This window comes from Culex pipiens, chromosome 2 (genome assembly GCF_016801865.2).
Source record: "Culex pipiens pallens isolate TS chromosome 2, TS_CPP_V2, whole genome shotgun sequence".
Lineage (NCBI taxonomy): Eukaryota > Metazoa > Arthropoda > Insecta > Diptera > Culicidae > Culex > Culex pipiens.
This window is the reverse complement of record NC_068938.1, coordinates 3,929,893-3,950,289: the sequence shown is the minus strand read 5'-3', so window position 1 is coordinate 3,950,289 and position 20,397 is coordinate 3,929,893. Positions and strand designations below refer to the sequence as shown.

At 31.9% G+C, this 20,397-nt stretch overlaps 1 long non-coding RNA gene across 1 annotated transcript in view; it reads right to left on the bottom strand.

The window, feature by feature from the left end:
- The window catches only part of LOC128093143 (uncharacterized), a 279,040-nt gene extending 272,264 nt beyond the window's left edge, over window positions 1–6,776 (bottom strand). Inside the window, exon 1 of the long non-coding RNA XR_008212266.1 lies at window positions 6,580–6,776. This is a non-coding gene — a long non-coding RNA (uncharacterized LOC128093143). The remainder of the gene's footprint in view (window positions 1–6,579) is intronic.
- Window positions 6,777–20,397: the final 13,621 nt, after the last annotated feature.

Below are 20,397 nucleotides of genomic sequence, written 5' to 3'. Positions count from 1 at the left end.
AATTTTAACTTTTTTGAAAACTAATGATTGCAAAACAACAAAACTAGTGTAAAATGTAAAAGCATTGTTAAACACTTTTATCAGTCGAATGTTGAAAATATGGATGGCTTGATATTCCAAATTATTTTTTTTTTTGCGCTTAAAATCACAACCTTCAAGAGCAAACTTGGAAGCGTAAGAAAATTTAGTTGGGTTGTAATATTTTTATTTTTTAATGCAGTTTAGTACAAATTTATAAGCAAAAAGTTTATTTATACGTGAAAAATAATACAAGTGCCTCTGGTATTTTTTTTTAAATTAGCGATTAAAATTATACCAGCAATTCCCCACGAAAACAGCATGATTCGAAAAAAAAGTTCTCCGATCGGGCTCAAAATTCTTCTGGGGGTTCCTTGGCTGAAATAATTAGACTCGTATTTTTTTGTTTGACTACTAGGGTGACCTACGCCGTGTTAGGGTGGTCCGAAAATGGCAATTTTCGTCGATATTCGCAAAACCACTTTTTTCAAAAAATCATATCTCCGCGCCATTTTATCCGGTTTTTGCTGTCTTAGGTGCAAAAGAAAGGTGATTAGCATGGCTAATTGGGAAAAATAATAAGAAGTTCCAAAAGTCCAGCTTAACATTTGAAAAGGTCAAATGAAAACTTAAAATGCTGTTTTGAAGGTCTCGGGACCAAAGAGCATATGTCTAAAAATATTTTTATCACATTTCTCGAAAAAAAATTTACACAACATATCACAACATGTTAGGGTACCAAAAGTTGCGTATTTCAATTACGAAAATTTTGGGTACCCTAACATGTATAGGTCATCGCTGAAATTTTGAAGTTATCGCAGTTTTAGTGAAAATAGTCGATTTTTCCCGTTTTCGTAATTTTCCCATTTTTGCGCTTGGCGCGTCGAAAAACCCAGTTTTTTTTTCTTCAAAAAATCGTATCTTAGAGTATTGGAAACATAACTTCACCATTTTTTGATATGTCATGTAAAACTTTCCGAGGAATCTGATAAAAATATTTTCAGACATAAGCTCTTTGGTCCCGAGACCTTCAAAACAGTATTTTAAGTTTTCATACGACCTCTTCAAATGTTAAGCTAGATTTTTGGAACTTCTTATTATTTTTCACAAATAGCCATACTAATCACCTTTCTTTTGCGCCTAAGACAGCAAAAATCGGATTAAACGGCGCGGAGATATGATTTTTTGAAAAAAATAGTTTTGCGAAAATCGACGAAAATTGCAATTTTTCGGACCCCCCTAATACGGTCACCCTAATGGCCAAACAAAAAAATACGAGTCTAATTATTTCAGCCAAGGAACCCCCAGAAGAAGTTTGAGCCCGATCGGAGAACTTTTTTTTTGAATCATGCTGTTTTCGTGGGGAATTGCTGATACAAGGAATTGAAGGGTGCAAAAATCGTTGAGTTTATTTTCTGACTTCGTTTTAATTTTTTTATTTGAATGAAACAATTCCCGTGATTTTTCTACACAAATCTCCAGGCTGGACGAAATGGACATGTGAGTATTCGAAAATCTGTACCAAAATAAATAAAAAAAATTAAAAAATATTTTTAGCTGCAAAATCTTATTTGCAAACAAAAATGTCTGTTTATATTTTACATAGATTTTTGAAATCATGTTTAACAATATTTTTAAAAAAAAATTTTTATTATTTCTCTGGTTACAGATTTTGCTCAATCTTAAACTCTAACGCAAAAGATGCCTTTATAAGTCCTCTTAAATAATTCAAACAATTTAGAAATTATAAAATGTGTATTTTGAGAATTCAGTCCTAATCATAACCTACAACTTTGCCAAAGACACCAAATTCATCCGAAAATCCCAGATTACTGATTTTCAAATATTCTCATGCCATTTTGTATGATCAACCCGGAAAGTTGTATGGATTTTTCCATGAAAAAAATAATAATGCAAAATTGCTGCTTTTAACATTGGGAATGCATGGAAATAGTTTTAAAATTCCAAAAATGTTTTATTGTGAAAAATACAATCTTAAATCTAACTTAATGTACGTATAAAAACAGCCTTCAAAACATCAAAATAAATACAAAAAAAAACATCAATTCCTTTTTATATTGATCAAACACCATCAGCAGTACTTTCACATCACTTCTCCCGTCAAAGGCAATTGATTGGCACACCAGGCAGCAGTGCCAGTGCGTGTACGCATCGCCAGACTTGAACATCAAACAACCTTGCCGAACGAAACACGCCCAAATGTAGACTACCCCCCCCCCCCCCCCCCCCCACGATACAGCGTGAAAACCGGGCAAGAGTTTTCCGTTTTTCCACCTTCAAAAAAGCTTCCTTTCTACTTTCCCAGTTAGCAGAAAACGCTTCACTATACGAAAGCAAGCTCCTCTGGACTGGTTAAAAGCTGTTATTTAAATTTTAATTTGCCAGAGTGTACAACAGAAATAAGCATAAAACGATCAAATCACACGTACACGTGTGCACACATACACACACTGTGCTTACGGGTGCATGTTGCACATGCAAATTTGCACACTTGAGGGCGCGCGCGCAGTTCAAATTTGCATGATGTGTTTACTTTTGTGGAAAACTCTTTCCGGAAGAGCTTCCAAAGTGCATTGGCCTGGAAGTTATGTTCTCTCGTGTGGAGTGTGTGTTTGTGTGTGTGGATGTAGGACAATGGCACCGACGACCGGGCCAGAATTGATTTATATGCGAAATTGAATTAAAAGCGTCTGGATTCAATCGACTGTGAAGGTGTTTTTTTTTCTGGGTTAAACAACAGAACGATTCACTGGAAGCGATATTGTTGAGTGGGGTGACTTTGATTTCTTGATTTAGAAAACAGCATTATGATATCTCCAATGTTTATGAGTGATAGAAAAAAAAAGACAAACCAAATAAAATTTAACATTTTTATTCAAATTCACATCAATTTACGAATAATGGATCACGAAACACATTTCAATTTCCCTAATTACTCCCCAAGTCCGGTTTCCCATTTTCCGGGGGTCCTCCACTCCACCTTAATCCGTCACATAATTCCATTAGATTGGTTTGCCTGGTCACGTCACTTTCCGTTTTTGCATCTCCACGTTGCGTGAACAACAGCCACTTCACGAGAGAATGGAGCATCTTCTCGGGTCATAAATAATTTCCCCGTTACCGGGTTGATGACATGAACCATTTTCCAGACGCAACAACAGCGCAAAGTGGTCCCATTCAAAGTTTCGAAAATAAAACGAGCCAGAAGCAGCTTCCAATCCAATTTCTAAGCGTTACTCTCCAAAAGAAACTTCATCAAATCAGCCCCTCGTAAAGCAAATTGGCCCCAGTACCTTAGGTTTTTACTTTGAAGTAGCGAGCGTGAGACTTCGTGAGACAGCAGCTTAAATCTACTCAAAAAATAAGAAAAACGCACGTCATGGATATGATAAAGTGAGGTGGCTGCCCCAAAAAGGTCGAAACAAAGAATGAGAAGAGCGCAGGATTTAAAGAAGATTTGTGCAAACTTTTATTTTTTGTAACTTTTAAAAAACACCTTTTTGCAATTCCGTCGTGAAACTACTTACTTTTCCTGTCATTCTTGAACGACGAAATTGCCTACTTTTCTGTACCAAAAATAACAGAATCGAATAGCAACACTTTTCAAAATAAATGCTGAAAAGTTCTATTTTTCAGCACTCAAATGGGTGCTGAAAGATTGAACTTTTCAGAACTTGTTTCGAAAAGTAACACTTTTCAACATTTTTTTGATTTAAACGATTTATTGACAAAATACATGAAAATTTGACATACAATTTCACTCAGTGTGTGTTTTTTGGAATTGCAAAAACTTTTGTATGGAACTCGTTGCAAAACTTGATTTTTTCAGCACTCTTCGTATTTATCCAACTCGGTGAACCTCGTTGGATAAATGTACGACTCGTGCTGAAAAAATCCTCTTTTTGCAACTTGTTGCATAAACTACTATTTCAAATGCTTGTTGTTGTCTTGTTTTGGTGTATAGATTGTTTCTTTTTCCCACTAAGCAATTTTCCCACGAAACAGCATTTTTTCAAAATTTAATTTTTCTATGACCGAAGAATTCACTTGGCAATCTCCAATCTACAATATCTTTAAGGCCAAATTATTCAAAGCTTTCTAATTTATTCGAAGAAATATTTTCAAACATTTTCATTACTTTTACAGGTCAATTTGAACATTTATCGACCTTTTTTCTTTGTCTCAATTTTTTTCGATAAATTGGCATCACTGCCAAATATTTTTTTTTGCAATTCCGTCGTGAAACTACTTACTTTTCCTGTCATTCTTGACCGACGAAATAGCCTACTTTTCTGTACCAAAAATAACAAAATCGAATAGCAACACTTTTCAAAATAAATGCTGAAAAGTTCTACTTTTCAGCACTCAAATGGGTGCTGAAAAGTTGAACTTTTCAGCACTTGTTTCGAATAGTAACACTTTTCAACATTTTTTTGATTTAAACGATTTATTGACAAAATACATGAAAATTTGACATAAAATTTCACTCAATGTGTGTTTTTTGGAATTGCAAAAAATGTTTTGTGGAACTAGTTCAAAACTTGATGAACCTCGGTGAACCTCGTTGGATAAATGTACGACTCGTGCTGAAAAAATCCTCTTTTTGCAACTTGTTGCATAACCTACTATTTCGGAATTGTAAAAAAATGTATAAAATGTTGATTTTTCAGCACTCGTCGTATTTATCCAACTCGGTTAACCTTGTTGGATTAATGGACGACTCGTGCTGAACAAATCTCCAAACAGACCTTTCGGTCATTACAATTAGGGGAGAGTGGGGAGACTTGATCCCAAGCCTGTATCTCGTCAGCATGTGGGTAAAACAAGTAGCATTGTTCTAGAAAGTTGTGCGAAATTGAGTAAAACTCATTGTAGAAAACAAAGAAAAAAATTAAAAAAAAAATGGATTGAGTTGCACACATTTTTCTAAAAAGAACTGCAAAAAAACTTCCAAGAAATCTTTTTTCTTTGTTTTTATCAGTGTGGAAAACACTCAAAAATTATCAAAAAAAAAATTTTATGCATGAATTGTTTGATAAACATTTCAACTCCCAAACTATTTTTACAATCAATTGTTTAAAAACGTGCGTTTAGGGAAACTTGATCCCTGCATTTTTACAGTCACTGGAATCAGCCTCAAGATTTAATAATTGGGCTGGGGTTTCGTACATAGTTTCCTTTAGTAAAGTTGTACATAACTTACTGCAGTTTGAACCATTTTTCAACAGTTTTGTAAACAAAAATTACCAGCTTTTGTAAACATGCTCAATTTTGGTCTAAATAAGAAAATTTTAAGTTTTTAAATATTTTGCATGCTAAACTTCTTATATTTTGAACACAAACGTACATGTTTAATTTGAAATTGCTGTAACTTATAGAACATTAAAAGTTTGGATGAATAAGAAACATTTTGCTTAAGATTTCTTCAAAATGTTAAAAGGGGGATCAAATTACCCCCAACATTTTGAAAATGCCGGTTTAAAATATTTTTTAAAACGCTTGGCATGATTCAAAGTGTTTTTCTGATGAAATACCCTTATCAGTCAAACATAGTTGAATGTTTAAGCTTTCAATTCATGCAACAAGTTCATACACAGAAAAAAAATGTGTGAATTTACTAGACACGGAAAAAATTAATCACATGTAAACTCAGTTGATTTAAACTTGAGATTCGACGTAAACGGGTGAATCACACTTAAAATCATGCTTTTACGTATATTTTGTTGCAAATTTACATCAAATTGCAATTTAATTTAAATGTTAAACGATGTGCAAAAGTGTTTCATCATAAATGATGTAACATTCGGAAATATTTGTGAGAAATTGACAGAGTTATGTGCGATACAAAAAAAGGGGATCAACTCTCCCCACTCTCCCCTACAATACACATAAATCACGTGAACACCTTAGGGAAGGGGGTCCACGCTCCATACAAAAAAGATTTGTTTTCTTGTCCACGAAGGAGGGAGATTTCTAAAAAGGTACCACGTGATTTATGGATGGTCCCTTATAAAAGTTTTTTTTTTTACAACTTTGCCGAAGACACCGAATCTCTCAGAAAATCAGTTCACAAGATACAGACTTTTGAATAAACGATTAGCCTTTTTGTATGGACAGCTGCCAAAATTGGATGAAAACTTGTATGGAAGAACTAATTAGGCAAAATGACTAATTTCGTCATAAAAAAGTGCAATAAAAAATTATAAATAAAAAAATAAAATCGCAATCCGAAGTCTCAAAAAACTGGTAAAATTTCGTCAAAAACCGTGCGCGTCGCGATTATCACGCAGGATTTTCGTTGCCGTTTCCGTCTTTGTTTTCCCCCCAATTGTGTGTGTATTTCGACCCGGGTGATTTCGCGAATGTTTGACAGTTGCTTTGGAGACTTTGAACGGTGCGCGTCGCGGTCATTACGCAGGATTTTCGTTGCCGTTTCCGATTGTGTGTATTTTTCGGTCCGGGCGGTTTCGCGTTTTCGCATTTTATTTGGTTTTATCTTTCCACAGCCGGCTGTCTAAGATTGAATCATTTATGCTAAACTCAACACCAAATAACCGGGAATAATCTCATCCGCATCCTCCGATTGTTTGCCTTGAGAATGCATAATACATCACACCATTAAACAAAATTTATTGATTATTGGGTCGCATCATCATCCTCTATGTTGAATCCTGGCCATTACCCTTACCCACTAACAAAATCCCAAGTAGAAGTAGTTTTCCGGCACACGTGGGGGTGTGGATCAGGGATGCCAGATTTGCAGATTTCTCTGCAAATTTGAAGATTTCCGAAATTTGTTGCAGACAACTTTTTTGTTGCAGATTTTTGCAGATATTTTACCGGTGAGGTTTGCAAAAAAAAAAAATTAATCCTTCTGTGAATAATATGAGTAACCCAACTGTACATAGCATTTTACAAATTCAGAATTAATCTTCTTAGACCTACATCAAGTTTGATTACTGTCAAAATATGCAAGTATTTTACCAACTATTCTTTTTAATCACTTAAGAATTGTCGCAAAAAAATTACAAATAGGTGTTCAAAAGGTTGAAGGTGCTTGTTTACCAAGATTTTGGCTATTGTTAAAAAACGCTGTCCCTTATTCCAAATATGAGCTCATTCTGACCACCGGAACCCCTCCATCTAATCGTATGAAGTTTGTATGGGAGAAATCGTCAAAATGTATAGAGAATGGCAACTGTTTCACTTTTTTACCCGTGAAGGGCGCAATAGTTATCCGATTCTAACCATTTCTCAGATGTAGAACTTTCATTAATTTTACTTCCTGAGCTCAAATTTGGAATATATCCATGTGTCAATCTTTGATTTCAGGGAGTAGTTCCGAAGAAGCTCGAATTTGAATTACCCTAGGAAACATAAATAATTTTTTTTTGAGTTCTGCCATTTTTCATATTATTTTCTTCATGTTTTGAAATAATTATGTATTAATTAAGTATTAAGTCTACCTCTGTTTATATTAAAAAAAAATAAAAACAAAAAATATGTGCGAAGTTATATAAGATTTTTAATGTGGTTCTCAGTAGTAAAACTTTGGTCTCGGTCTTAGTTGTTGTTAGGCCGTTGAGTCATTCCGTAGGAGTTGTTCTCCTGGTATATTGTTATTATAAAATAAAAAATTTCCATGGAAATTCCTAAATAAGACATTTAATTTTAATTAAATTCAATGATTGAAATATGATTTTCATAAGTTATTTATTTAAGTCGCTTAAAATATTGACTAAAACACTTCACGAGTTTTTTTTTCTTAAGTCACCCAAAAACTCAAATTTTAACCAATTCATCAAATGCGAAAAAGTCAGACAGGCTAAACTATAGCGATTATGTATACACAGATAAAAAGGTCACTTTTACTAATGAATTTGTAGCACTTTCTTCATTACTGTTTGTATTACAATACATATCTAGATTTTTTTTTCGAAAAGGCCCTATAAACATATGAAAGACAATAGCTTATAGAACCTTTTTAAAGAAAAACACTAGATGTAAAAGAAAAAAATCATGTATGATTTTGTCTAATGTATAGATAACTTAAGACGTTCACACATAAAAAATGAAAAGTTTAGTTTTTTTTAAGTGATCAAAATAAAATTATTTCAACACATATTGTTTGCCTTGTTTTTAATTTTGGGTTTGTGTTTCGAATCATTTCAAAATATTTCAAATATTTTTTGTAAATTAAAAAAAAAACCTCAGTTGCATACTTCTTTTCCACGCCTATTTTTTTTTATTTAATTGGATTCATTAAAATAATTATAACTCTAAATTTCAGAACGACTATTACAAATTTCCTAAAAAAATGGCAGCACAAAAATGATTCAAAAAAAATAATTAGAATTAGTTTTTAATGCAATAGATATTTAAAAAGAAATTTTTGCTCACAGAAGAATCCAATGAAGATAAATTTAAAAACTGAAAAAAAATCAAAGCGTTTCTAGTTGTCTGAAAGGGCACATAACATTAGTTTTAAATATTTTTTTTTATTTAGCATGAAATAACAGAATCGCTATAGAAGTAAAATAATTCAATTGTTATATAACATAAAATCCTCCTTTTTTCTACATATTTCAATACCATTACACCATCAATTTTTTTAAATTAATGGTCTATTAATGGTACACAAAAATATCAAATCTGGAAGATTTTTTTGTAATAAAGTTCAACTGTTAACAAAAAAATAAAATAAAGAATATGCTGGAAAAAATACATACAAAATAAATTGTAGGTATTGGAGGATGAATTAAACTCATAAAAAAATGGAACTATAGGACTATAGGCTAGAGGCATACGTAAAATTAAAACATTGATTGTAATTTAAGTGCTTTCCAATTCAGTTTTGATTAAAATATACAAAAAAATAAAAACATGAAACTTTTAAATAAAAAAACACATTGGCAATATTTATATGAAGTTTAATATCTAACATATTTTTATTTAATTCAATATGCAACAATCGTCTATCAAACAAAAGATTAATCGATTTAGCAAGAAGATTAGAGGTTGGATTTATCACTGTTTGTATCAAAACGACAGCATTTTTTTTGTTTATCGAGTTTATCGAGGAGAAAAACGACAATAAAGTGTTAACTTTTACATGTTAACAAAAAAATCATTTTATTTATGATAACCCATACAGCCGAAACTCGACTGATCCAAGTTTTACTTTTATAAAGTTCTACAGATTTACTTGTGATAAACAAATAAACAAACACAATATTTTCAAAAAAATCATTTTATCATCTTTTTTTAAGATTTTTCAGAATTCATCTTTTTACTAACTTGTTGCTCCACAATTTTTAGCATGAGTTACTTTACAAAATTTAGAGTTAGGTTTAAAGTTTTTTTATGTTTCTGAACATAATGTTTGAAATGCCTAAAGGGTACATATTTATAAACATTCTTACACACGTTACATTTTTCCAGATCACTTCGGATGATTTAGGGGCATAACTGAGCTCAACGACTTAAATTATTTTTAACGTGATTTGATTTTCCATAATAAGCAAATTGCGAAGGCTTAGGAGATTTTGGTGTGGACCGTATTTTACAGTTTTAAATGTTTACATCACAGATTTGTTAACCATTTAAATATCACTTGAGTGTTTAATATTCAATAATTTCCAAATCTTGGCTCAAACTAAACCAATTTTAGTTCTTTTGGGTTCGTTTGCTCAGTAATTTAACACCAAACACGATGCCTCAAAACCTAGATTCCGGTTTCCTGGCTCGAGATATTTCGAGGGCCAGATTTGAGCTAGCCTGGTGATTTTTCTGACCACAAAACCATTCAAAAAATTTGTTAGTGATGAACTGTTGGAATATTTTACCATCGACAATATTATCTTTTTTTAATTGTTTCATTATATTATTTTTTAATCAGGCCGTTGCAAATATTTTTTGAAGTTTAATACTAAATATGATTATCAATGCAGAAAAATGCATTTTAGTTTGTATTCAGTTGATTTAATTTCTATTTTCATTGAAATTTTGAAGTTTTTTAAAACTATTTTTTTTGTCCCATGATTTTTTTACAAATTTTGAACTTTGAAAAATATTTGCAACGGCTTTACAAGAAAATTAAAAATGTAAAACATTGATTTATTTCGTTAACCCTCTAAGAGCTGTTTGCTTATCGAAAACAAAATAATGGTAAAATTTTGGTACAATAATGCAGGAAATACTTTACCGTAACCCATGATGAGCAACTTTTTTCTAAATCACAAAAACTGATTTTCTTCAAATCTATTGTTGCAGTTGTTTGAAAATGCATCGAAAATTGTTTAAAACTACTTATTCTTTTCTGTAAGACCATATTTCTGAAGTACCGTAAACTGGGGTGACTTTGATAGCCCGGGGTGACATTGATAGAAATTAATTTGGCCACTAATTTTGATACATCCAATGTTACAGTCATATTTTTGCATATATGTTCGATAATAAGCTATCCCTTAATGTTTACATACTCAAAATTCTCAAAAATTTTAAATATGAGCAATTCTCTACGAAATCGGTCTTTTTTCTTCAATTTTAATTTTTGTATTTTTTAATCCGACTGAAACTTTTTTGGTGCCTTCGGTATGCCCAAAGAAGCCATTTTGCATCATTAGTTTGTCCATATAATTTTCCATACAAATTTGGCAGCTGTCCATACAAAAATGATGTATGAAAATTCAAAAATCTGTATCTTTTGAAGGAATTTTTTGATCGATTTGGTGTCTTCGGCAAAGTTGTAGGTATGGATACGGACTACACTGGAAAAAAATAATACACGGTAAAAAAAAATTGGTGATTTTTTTATTTAACTTTTTATCACTAAAACTTGATTTACAAAAAAACACTAATTTTAATTTTTTTTATTTTTTGATATGTTTTAGAGGACATAAAATGCCAACTTTTCAGAAATTTCCAGGTTGTGCAAAAAATCATTGACCGAGTTATGAATTTTTTAATCAATACTGATTATTTCAAAAAATCGAAATTTTGGTCTTAAAATTTTTCAACTTCATTTTTCGATGTAAAATCAAATTTGCAATCAAAAAGTACTTTAGTGAAATTTTGATAAAGTGCACCGTTTTCAAGTTATAGCCATATTTAAGTGACTTTTTTGAAAATAGTCGCAGTTTTTTATTTTTTAAAATTAGTGCACATGTTTGCCCAGTTTTGAAAAAAATATTTTTGAAAAGCTGTGAAATTTTCCGATCTTTTCGAAAAAAATATTTTCAAAATTTTCAAATCAAGACTAACATTTTAAAAGGGCGTAATATTGAATGTTTGGCCTTTTTGAAATGTTAGTCTTGATTTGAAAATTTTGAAAATATTTTTTTCGAAAAGATCGGAAAATTTCACAAATGTTTCATATATTAACATTGAAAATCGGACCATTAGTTGCTAAGATATTGACGATAGAAAATGGTGGGTTGTTTGGGTGAGACTTAGAAATCATCAATTTTCCTGTTTTTAAACCTTTGCATTGCAATATCTCAGCAACTAAAGGTCGTATCAACAAAGTCCGAATAAGCAAAATATAGAGAATTTTCTCAGCTTTTCAAAAATATTTTTTTCAAAACTGGGCAAACATGTGCACTAATTTAAAAAAATGAAAAACTGCGACTATTTTCAAAAAAGTCACTTAAATATGGCTATAACTTGAAAACGGTGCACTTTATCAAAATTTCACTGAAGTACTTTTTGATTGCAAATTTAATTTTACATCGAAAAATGAAGTTGAAAAATTTTTACGACCAAAATTTCGATTTTTTGAAAAAATCAGTATTGATTAAAAAAATCATAACTCGGTCAATGATTTTTTGCACAACCTGGAAATTTCTGAAAAGTTGGCATTTTATGTCCTCTAAAACATATCAAAAAATAAAAAAAATTAAAAATAGTGTTTTTTTGTAAATCAAGTTTTAGTGACAAAAAGTTAAATAAAAAAATCACCAAATTTTTTTTACCGTGTATTATTTTTTTCTAGTGTAGTCCGTATCCATACCTACAACTTTGCCGAAGACACCAAATCGATCAAAAAATTCCTTCAAAAGATACAGATTTTTGAATTTTCATACATCATTTTTGTATGGACAGCTGCCAAATTTGTATGGAAAATTATATGGACAAACTAATGATGCAAAATGGCTTCTTTGGGCATACCGAAGGCACCAAAAAAGTTTCAGTCGGATTAAAAAATACAAAAAAAATCGAATGACCGAAATCCTAGAGAACTGCTCATATTAATTTGACGGGCATTTGAAAAACCTATCAAAGTCACCCCAGTTTACGATATGAAATACAAATTCTAAAATCTCTGCACTTTCAGATTTCTTTTGATTGGCTCATTCAAAACTCACAAACACACAGTAAAAAAAATCATGGTAAAATTTCATCTAAAACGGAGTACATCTTTTATGTCAGAAAAAAGCTTTAATTTTACCTCTAATAATGTGTAAATTTACATCTGGCAGACGCTAGGAAAAAATATCTGTAATCCTAAAAAAATATCAAACCGGCGATAGTTATATCTAGCTTACTAAGTCCGCGCCCCAACCCGCACGGCCAACTCGCCGCTGTGAAAACTGGACGATCAAAGCCAATGTACCTCTATGTATCGTATATGCAGTAAATACAGTATACAATGTACGGAGCACATAGAGCTACATTGGCTTTGATCGTCCAGTTTTCACAGCGGCGAGTTGGCCGTGCGGGTTGGGGCGCGGACTTAGTAAGCTAGATATAACTATCGCCGGTTTGATATTATTTTAGGATTACAGATATTTTTCCTAGCGTCTGCCAGATGTAAATTTACACATTATTAGAGGTAAAATTAAAGCTTTTTTCTGACATAAAAGATGTACTCCGTTTTAGATGAAATTTTACCATGATTTTTTTTACTGTGCACCCATTTTCATCAAAATTAAGGAAGATAATAAAACCATCGGTCTAATAACAATGTTTTGTCTTGTTTTTGAAAAGTCATAACGTTTAGAAACTTTTGTTTTGATTGAAATGTTTTTTTTTTGTAATTTTGAAAAAATGCTCCTGAATATTTAGTTGCTCATATGCCCAGGTGATGCTCTGGTGCACCTAACGGAAAAGGTTGAAAAACACTCAAAATCGGTCTAAACTCACAATGTTATTCACATGGGTTCTTGTCCAAGGTTCAAATGATTGCAAAAATTTTTTGTTTCATAAAATGTTGCGTTTAGTCATTTTTACGGGCTTTCGGAAACAGGTATTATTTATTCCCCTGAAATTGATCCATTTTTGTTTACATTTCGCACTGTAACTTTGCCTGTGCTAAACCAAATTTGATTAAATTTGGAGAGATGTTAGCATACATTCTACATGAACAACTGCAACTTGAAGCACCGTGAAAAGTTGAGTCAGTATATTTGAGTTCAAAATTTTGGTGCACTGAAGTAACCATGAGCAAGAGAGATTGAACGTAGTTATTAAAATTAGTTTTAAAATTATAAACCATTTTTTTTAAGTTTCTGTGATATTTTTGAACTGGATCTTTATGAATCACAAAAAAAATCGATTGAATTGTTTTAGTTAGCATTTCCATTCCCATTTATCTTCTTTTTTATCGTGAATAGCGAACAATAATTTTTGTATGAATGAATTATAATTCAGCGACTTATAAATATTTCAAATAAATAATAATTTTCGTATCAATTTAGAAAATTATCGCATATGTATTTTAACCAAGATTTTAACTGCGAGTTGCAACAAAAACTCCTTTCCACTCATAATAAATAAAATAATTTGAAGTTTATGTTAATAACTGACATGACCATACAAATAGTAAACATTTCATGTAAAGTAGTGCAAGAAGAATAAGCCATTAAAATAGCTATTAAAAAAATTAGACTTATCTGAAAATATGCTACATGGACTTTTGAGATTCAAAAAAATATTTATAATTACGTGAAATCTGCTTAAACCGTTGAAACAATAATTTCCTTCGATACAATACTGCACGAAATAAGACTATCGCTAATTTTATTTTAACTTTTTGTTAAGTTATTCAAAAGTATCACAAAACTGAGAACCGTGCCTTTATTATTTATTTATAATAATTTTAAATGGCAGTTAATTTTTTGTACAATTTTTGTTTTCGAAACACATTGGAAAAACCTCTGAAAAGTATTTTTATATTAGCCTATCCTTGAAATAGAAAAACACATTGAGAAGTAAAATACAAAAGATATCTTGATAAAAATGTTTTAATTTTAAAAATATTGTTTGTATATCCTGTCGTTTTATCGAAAAGGGAATCTACATTTTATTACGTTTTTTTTTTCAAATTAATTGAATTTATTGCAAATATTGCGCAATTCTCACTAACTTGGTCTTCGCACTAAATAATTGCTATCGATCGCACTATTCCGACTTGTCATGCTGCCTTGAGAAATTTTAATTTTCTCAAAAAATGATCATAGCGAGCCGATGTTGCTCACCTGTCAATTGCAATTTTAAAGTGCGAATGTCCAGTTTGGTGGAAACTGCGACTGGAAATGTAAATAAACAACTGCTAGTTGCCTAGTTTTTGTAAATTTTGTTGTCAAAAGTGCGAGAGAAAAGTGCGGGCCAAATCCAAGTTACAGTGCAAGGATCAATAATTGTAGCTAAATAATTTGTTTTCACACAGATTTAAGGACATAAAACATACACTAAACGTTGTTTAAGTTAAACATCATAATTTAGTTAAACAGAATTGTAGGATACGACCATAAACCTAGTTGTACGTGTATTTAAGTTTGCAGATTTTTGCAGATATTTGAGAAACAAATTTGCAGATAACTCAAAATTTCATCTGGCATCCCTGGTGTGGATATCGTATAGAACCCACCCTTTGTAGCAACCTGTGCTAACTAACATTCCCGTCCCAATCCCCCGAGATCTACAAACTGACATGGCGGGCGCCGTTGGTGGCCAATGACTGTTACCTATTTGCTTCAGATCTAGTTTTAATGATCTTGATGTTTTATCTTTTCAACGCATTCATACATGCTGTTGATAAGGGAAACACCACTAGATCGTTCAAGCGTATGGTCGGTTGTATTGATAGCATATTACGGTCCTGTTCAGCAACGGAGAAGGACAACCATGGGTGGTCTCTCATGCTCATGCTCATGCTCAAAATCGCAATCCGAAGTCTCAAAAAACTGGTAAAATTTCGTCAAAAACAATTTTAGAAAAATATGAGCCTAAATAAATAGCGACAGTTATAAAAACAAATTGTTAGGTTTTCATTTTCGGCAAGCATAAGGAAAAAAACTTGTAATATAATCTCTTTCGTTTTGTTTTGGGTTTAACTTGTTTCAGTTTTGAATACTTATGAGTGTTTTAATGGGTATTTAAAAATTTCTGGCAATTCATCTATTTAAAGTTTGTTTTAAATATTTTTTTTTTCGAAAAGCAGCAGCTTTTTCAATACCACTCATGCGCCATGGGTTTCCTTTGTACATAGGACCTTTTGAAAAAGTATGCTAGATATAAATGATTTAGTTTTCGTATATAAAAGCAAATCAATACACATGCATATGCAAACTGATTGATTTAATCAATCAGTTTTCGTCAAAATCGAACCTTCTCAAACAATAAAAAGGAACTCAAAATTTTAAAAACAAACAAGTGCAACTCACCCAAATCTGACAGTGGTCGAATTTACTTATTTCTGAGTAAGTTCGATTTGAGTAAAAATTGAGTCATTTAGAAAGGGGGAAAAGAAAATTAAAAACATAAAAAAATCAAAACAAAACAAAATTTAAATTTAATGAACATATTTAAAAACCCTAGCTGATTCCATTGAAGACTTACAATGAACCAAACAACCTTCTAGATGACCAGTGTGTTAGTTGAAACATTTTTTTAATTTTCTCAAACAATTTTTGTATAAGGTTTCCAGATTTCTCTAAATGTTGAACTTTTTTTTGCAATAGAGCAATTCCAGCCCAAAACAGGAATTTTTTAAGTACTTTTTTCTCGACCCTCTTCGATTTCAATGAAACATAGTAGACATGTTATCCTACCTTTATATAAGCCATTTTTGTTTATATGGAGCCAGTTACACTCGATAGTGACATTTGAGAAGGGCGTAAGGGTTTTAAATATTTTTGTATTTCGTAATTTAAATATTGTTGTATCTCAAAAAGTGGTCAAAGACAAGCTTGTAGGAAATTTGACGGGCTTTCCGAAAAAAAATACACTGAAAGAAAAAAACACTCCCCTTTTATGAGATTTTTTGATTTTTAAGTTTAAAAGTCAAATTTGAGGGTGAGCCCACGATTTTTTTTCGTTCAAAATTTTTGTGAAAATAGCCTAAGGTATTACAAAAAGACTCACGAAAAATGCAGGATGGAGCAACTCACCTAAAAAAATACATAAATCATTTACTGAAATTATTTTTTTTTTTGAGTGCTCTAAACATCAAAAATTTTCAAAATCCAAACACGAGAGTCTCCATATTGACCATTGTCCTAAGTCCAATCCTTGTGAAGTTATAGCGGTTTTAAAAACAAAAATGTTGAAAAAATAGGTTTTTTGATGGTTTTTGGCAATTTCTATATGACAGACTTGATTTTTCAGTCTCGAAAATATTTTTACCGGAACGCTCGTCCATTTTTTTTTGTCTTTGACCACATTTTAATTGGATGCATGGCTGTAAGCCTAATTACCATCCAGGTTACTATACTACACTAAAAAAATATTTTGTTTTCAGTTATGAGCAATGTAATTAGCTCATCAAAAAATATCAAAAAAGTGGAGTGTTTTTTTTCTTTCAGTGTATTTTTTTCAGAATGGGCAAAAAATCTTCAACCGAGTTATGAGTTTTTGAATCAATACTTTTTTTTCAAAAAATCGAAATATCGATCGCAAAAATTTTTTAACTTCATTTTTCAATGTAAAATCGAATTTGCAATCAAAAAGTACTTAAGTGAATTTTTGATAAAGTGCCCCGTTTTCATGTTATAGCCATTTTAAGGTAACTAATTTACAAAATAGCCGCTGTTATTCATTTTTTTTAAATTAGTGTCCATGTTGCTATAATATTGCCATGCAGAGGTTTTAAAACAGGAAAATTTTTGTTTTCTAAGTCTCACCCAAACAAACCACCATTTTCTAATGTCGATATCTCAGCAACTAATGGTCCGATTTTCAATGTAAAAATATGAAAAATTCGTGAAATTTTCCGATCTTTTCGAAAACAATACTTTCAAAAAAATTAAACCAAGACAAACATTTCAAAAGGGCGTTATATTGAATGTTTGGCCCTTTTGAAATGTTAGTCTTGATTTAAATTTTTTGAAAATATTGTATTGATCTTAATTAAGAGAATGAATAAAACACGAAATTGCAAAAAAAAATTAGACATTTTTGACTATTTGTTTGTTTAAGAAATCGATTGCAAACAAGATTTTTCTATGATATTTCGTATAAATTTCATATCTATTTATCAATATTTCATTTTTTTATTTATCAATATTTCATATCAATCATTTTTTTTTGATTTTTTGATTTTTTTTTTATCAATATTTCAACTTCTTTTTCAACAATTTCCTTTTCCAACTTTGCGCCATTCATGCTCTCCGCGAAGCCAAACCATTACTCCCACTTTATTCGCACTTAACGATATTAAACCATAAAATGAATGCTTGCGCGTCGGGCCAAGCTTCCGCAGCATAAAGTTTATAATCGTCCACCGTTTAACAGCTCCCGGCGACGGCGGCACGTCCTCCGGCGATGATGATGACGCGGAAAAAGGAAAGAAAAAGAAAGCTTCGTCAAAGAAGAGGAAAAATATGAAAAAAAAAGACATAAAAATGGCACAAGGACGCGCAACAAACAGTGCGGACAGACCAATAGAAGGGGGATGGTTTCTTTTCGCACAGTTATGCTATTTTGAGTCCGTTTTGCATTTCTAGAAATGACCATAATGTGATGCTGTGTGGACGATTAAAGCTTGCCGGGGCAGTTAGCTTCAAATGTCCTGGAATGACTAATGGCCATGGTAATTTAATCGTGAATCGTGATAAGCTAGAATGGAAACTAAAATTAATGATCTAGGATCTTTTTGATAGAATAAAAGTCAACGGCATTCTTTTTTCACAAATAACACGTCTTGTTTTTTTTACAAACTTTTCAAGCTCAAATCTCCCCCAAAATTCAACCCTCCAGACTTAAACTGTGAAGCAGATTCAACGCCACAAGGATAACAAAAAATACAAGGAAAGGATATGAATCTCACGCTGGCTCAGCAAAGTGGCATCAAAAGCTCTCGATTTTATGGCCATGTGAACCAAAAATGTGTTTTGAGTTGTGTGTTCTACTGGGGGTGGTGTTGTTTTGCCCCTTTTTCTATTCATTTCACCGAAATGGCTTCCCTGACTGTCTCGATTGCAGGCGCGTGGGCACAAGTGTTTGGCCCCCTTCTGACGCTCCCCGAGCAGACGGAAATAACTTGGGAATAACATTTTTTGATATTTAAAAATACTAGGCCAATAACATTTTATGTTATTAATAACAAGATTTGTTATTCGTCGTTATGATTTTTTTGTTATTGGATTGTTATTGCAATAACAGACTAATAACATTTTCAGTTATTTTTCGAACAAATCTTTGTTATTATTTTTTGTTATTTTAACAACTAATCCGATCATCCCAATAACAATTGGCGGTATTCTTCCATAACAAAAAATGTTATTCCAAAGTTGTTTTGGCTTTCGATCAATATCAGACCAATAACAAATTTTGTTATGATAACATAAACTGTTATTTAACCCTTATGCAATAATGGATTTTTCAAGAAGATTCCATAACAATTTCTGTTAATTTAACAGTTTTTGTTATTGAAATGGCATGAATTTAGTTATTACCGTCTGATCGGGTCCGAATCGACTCTGAACTCCTTCTTACGTAAGCCTTCCTGACCCTTTTTGAGGAAAAAAGTGTGGTTGACGTAGGGTGAATGTACATAAATCAAAAAATTCACAGACAGAATAATTCATAAATATAATAATTAATACAATAATTAAAAATTACAAAAATAAAACACAAAATAATTATTTAAAATGCTAGATAGTTATCTTTTTATCTTAATATTAAAATTTGCACTCCTTACCCAAAATCCCCACATTACCCGACAATTTCCCGCGAAGGAAAAGTTTTGTCTCGCCAATCTAGGATGGTCCCCAAGCCTCGCAAGAGAGAAGCAAACCAACAAAAAATCCCGCTCACACAAACAGACAATCATATTTGAAACGACTTTTTCCTCCCCCAATTTTAGGCCTTCCCCATGCAGAAAAGCAAAATAAAAAAAAATCTGCGACTGTGTGTCGTCGTCGTCGTCGCTAACTGGGTGAGATTTTCCCCCCTTATCTCCATGCGAATCTCGAGCCGAATTGTTGAAACGAAAAACAAATGCAAACTTTTGGCTGACGACCGACAGGCCGAGCTTAGTTTTTCCTACACTTTTGTTAGAATTTGCTGCAGAAATGAATGTCTCGAGAGGGGGGACAAACAGTGAGGGGAGAATAAAAAATAAAAAGTTGAGAAAACTTGTTCGCTCAAGCTTACTATTTCTGGAAAGTTTTTTCGTGCGGAAATGGAGAGGCAAATTTGGGGTCCGCCAGCAAAGTAACAAAGAGAGAGGGAGAGAGAAAGAGTCAAGACTGGATGCTGGAAAGATAGAATAGACAGTCGGTATATAGGACGAAGCAACAGCTCGAATTCTGATGAGGGTCAAGTTTGTTGGGAGGGATTCACAAATATGAATAACACTGTACACTGGACGGGAAAGGAGGGAATTCATGTAGTCATGAAAAAAAAAACAGAATGAGTCAGCGTATCAGATGACGTAGCTTTTTTAATTATTTTCCGCTAAATATAATTAAAAGAAACAGTTGAAAAAAAATCAAAATGTTGAATTACATATTTTGTTTTCCAAGATCTGAAAATTTAATAAAAACTAGTTGTTGCAAGATTAAGAACTGATTACAAAAATTGAACAGTCTTCTTTCGAAAAGCGAATACAAACAAAATGCTTTATATATCATTAGAACAGTTATTCTACTATCACAAACTTGCAAAATATCAATGAACCCATGATTTTTTTTCCTTGAGCTGTAAGTCTTTTTCGATCAGTGATCCCAATCATTAAAATTTGAAATAAAGATATAAATACCGTAAACCGGGGTGTCAATTAATTTTTCAAATGTTTTTCTCCTGTTAAGGTTTATTTTAAGATTATCCCGAGTATGGGTAAATAACAAGGGAAATGCGTAATAATACCTTTCTCTGGTATCAATACCAAATTTTGGTATTCCTGGACCCTTTAAA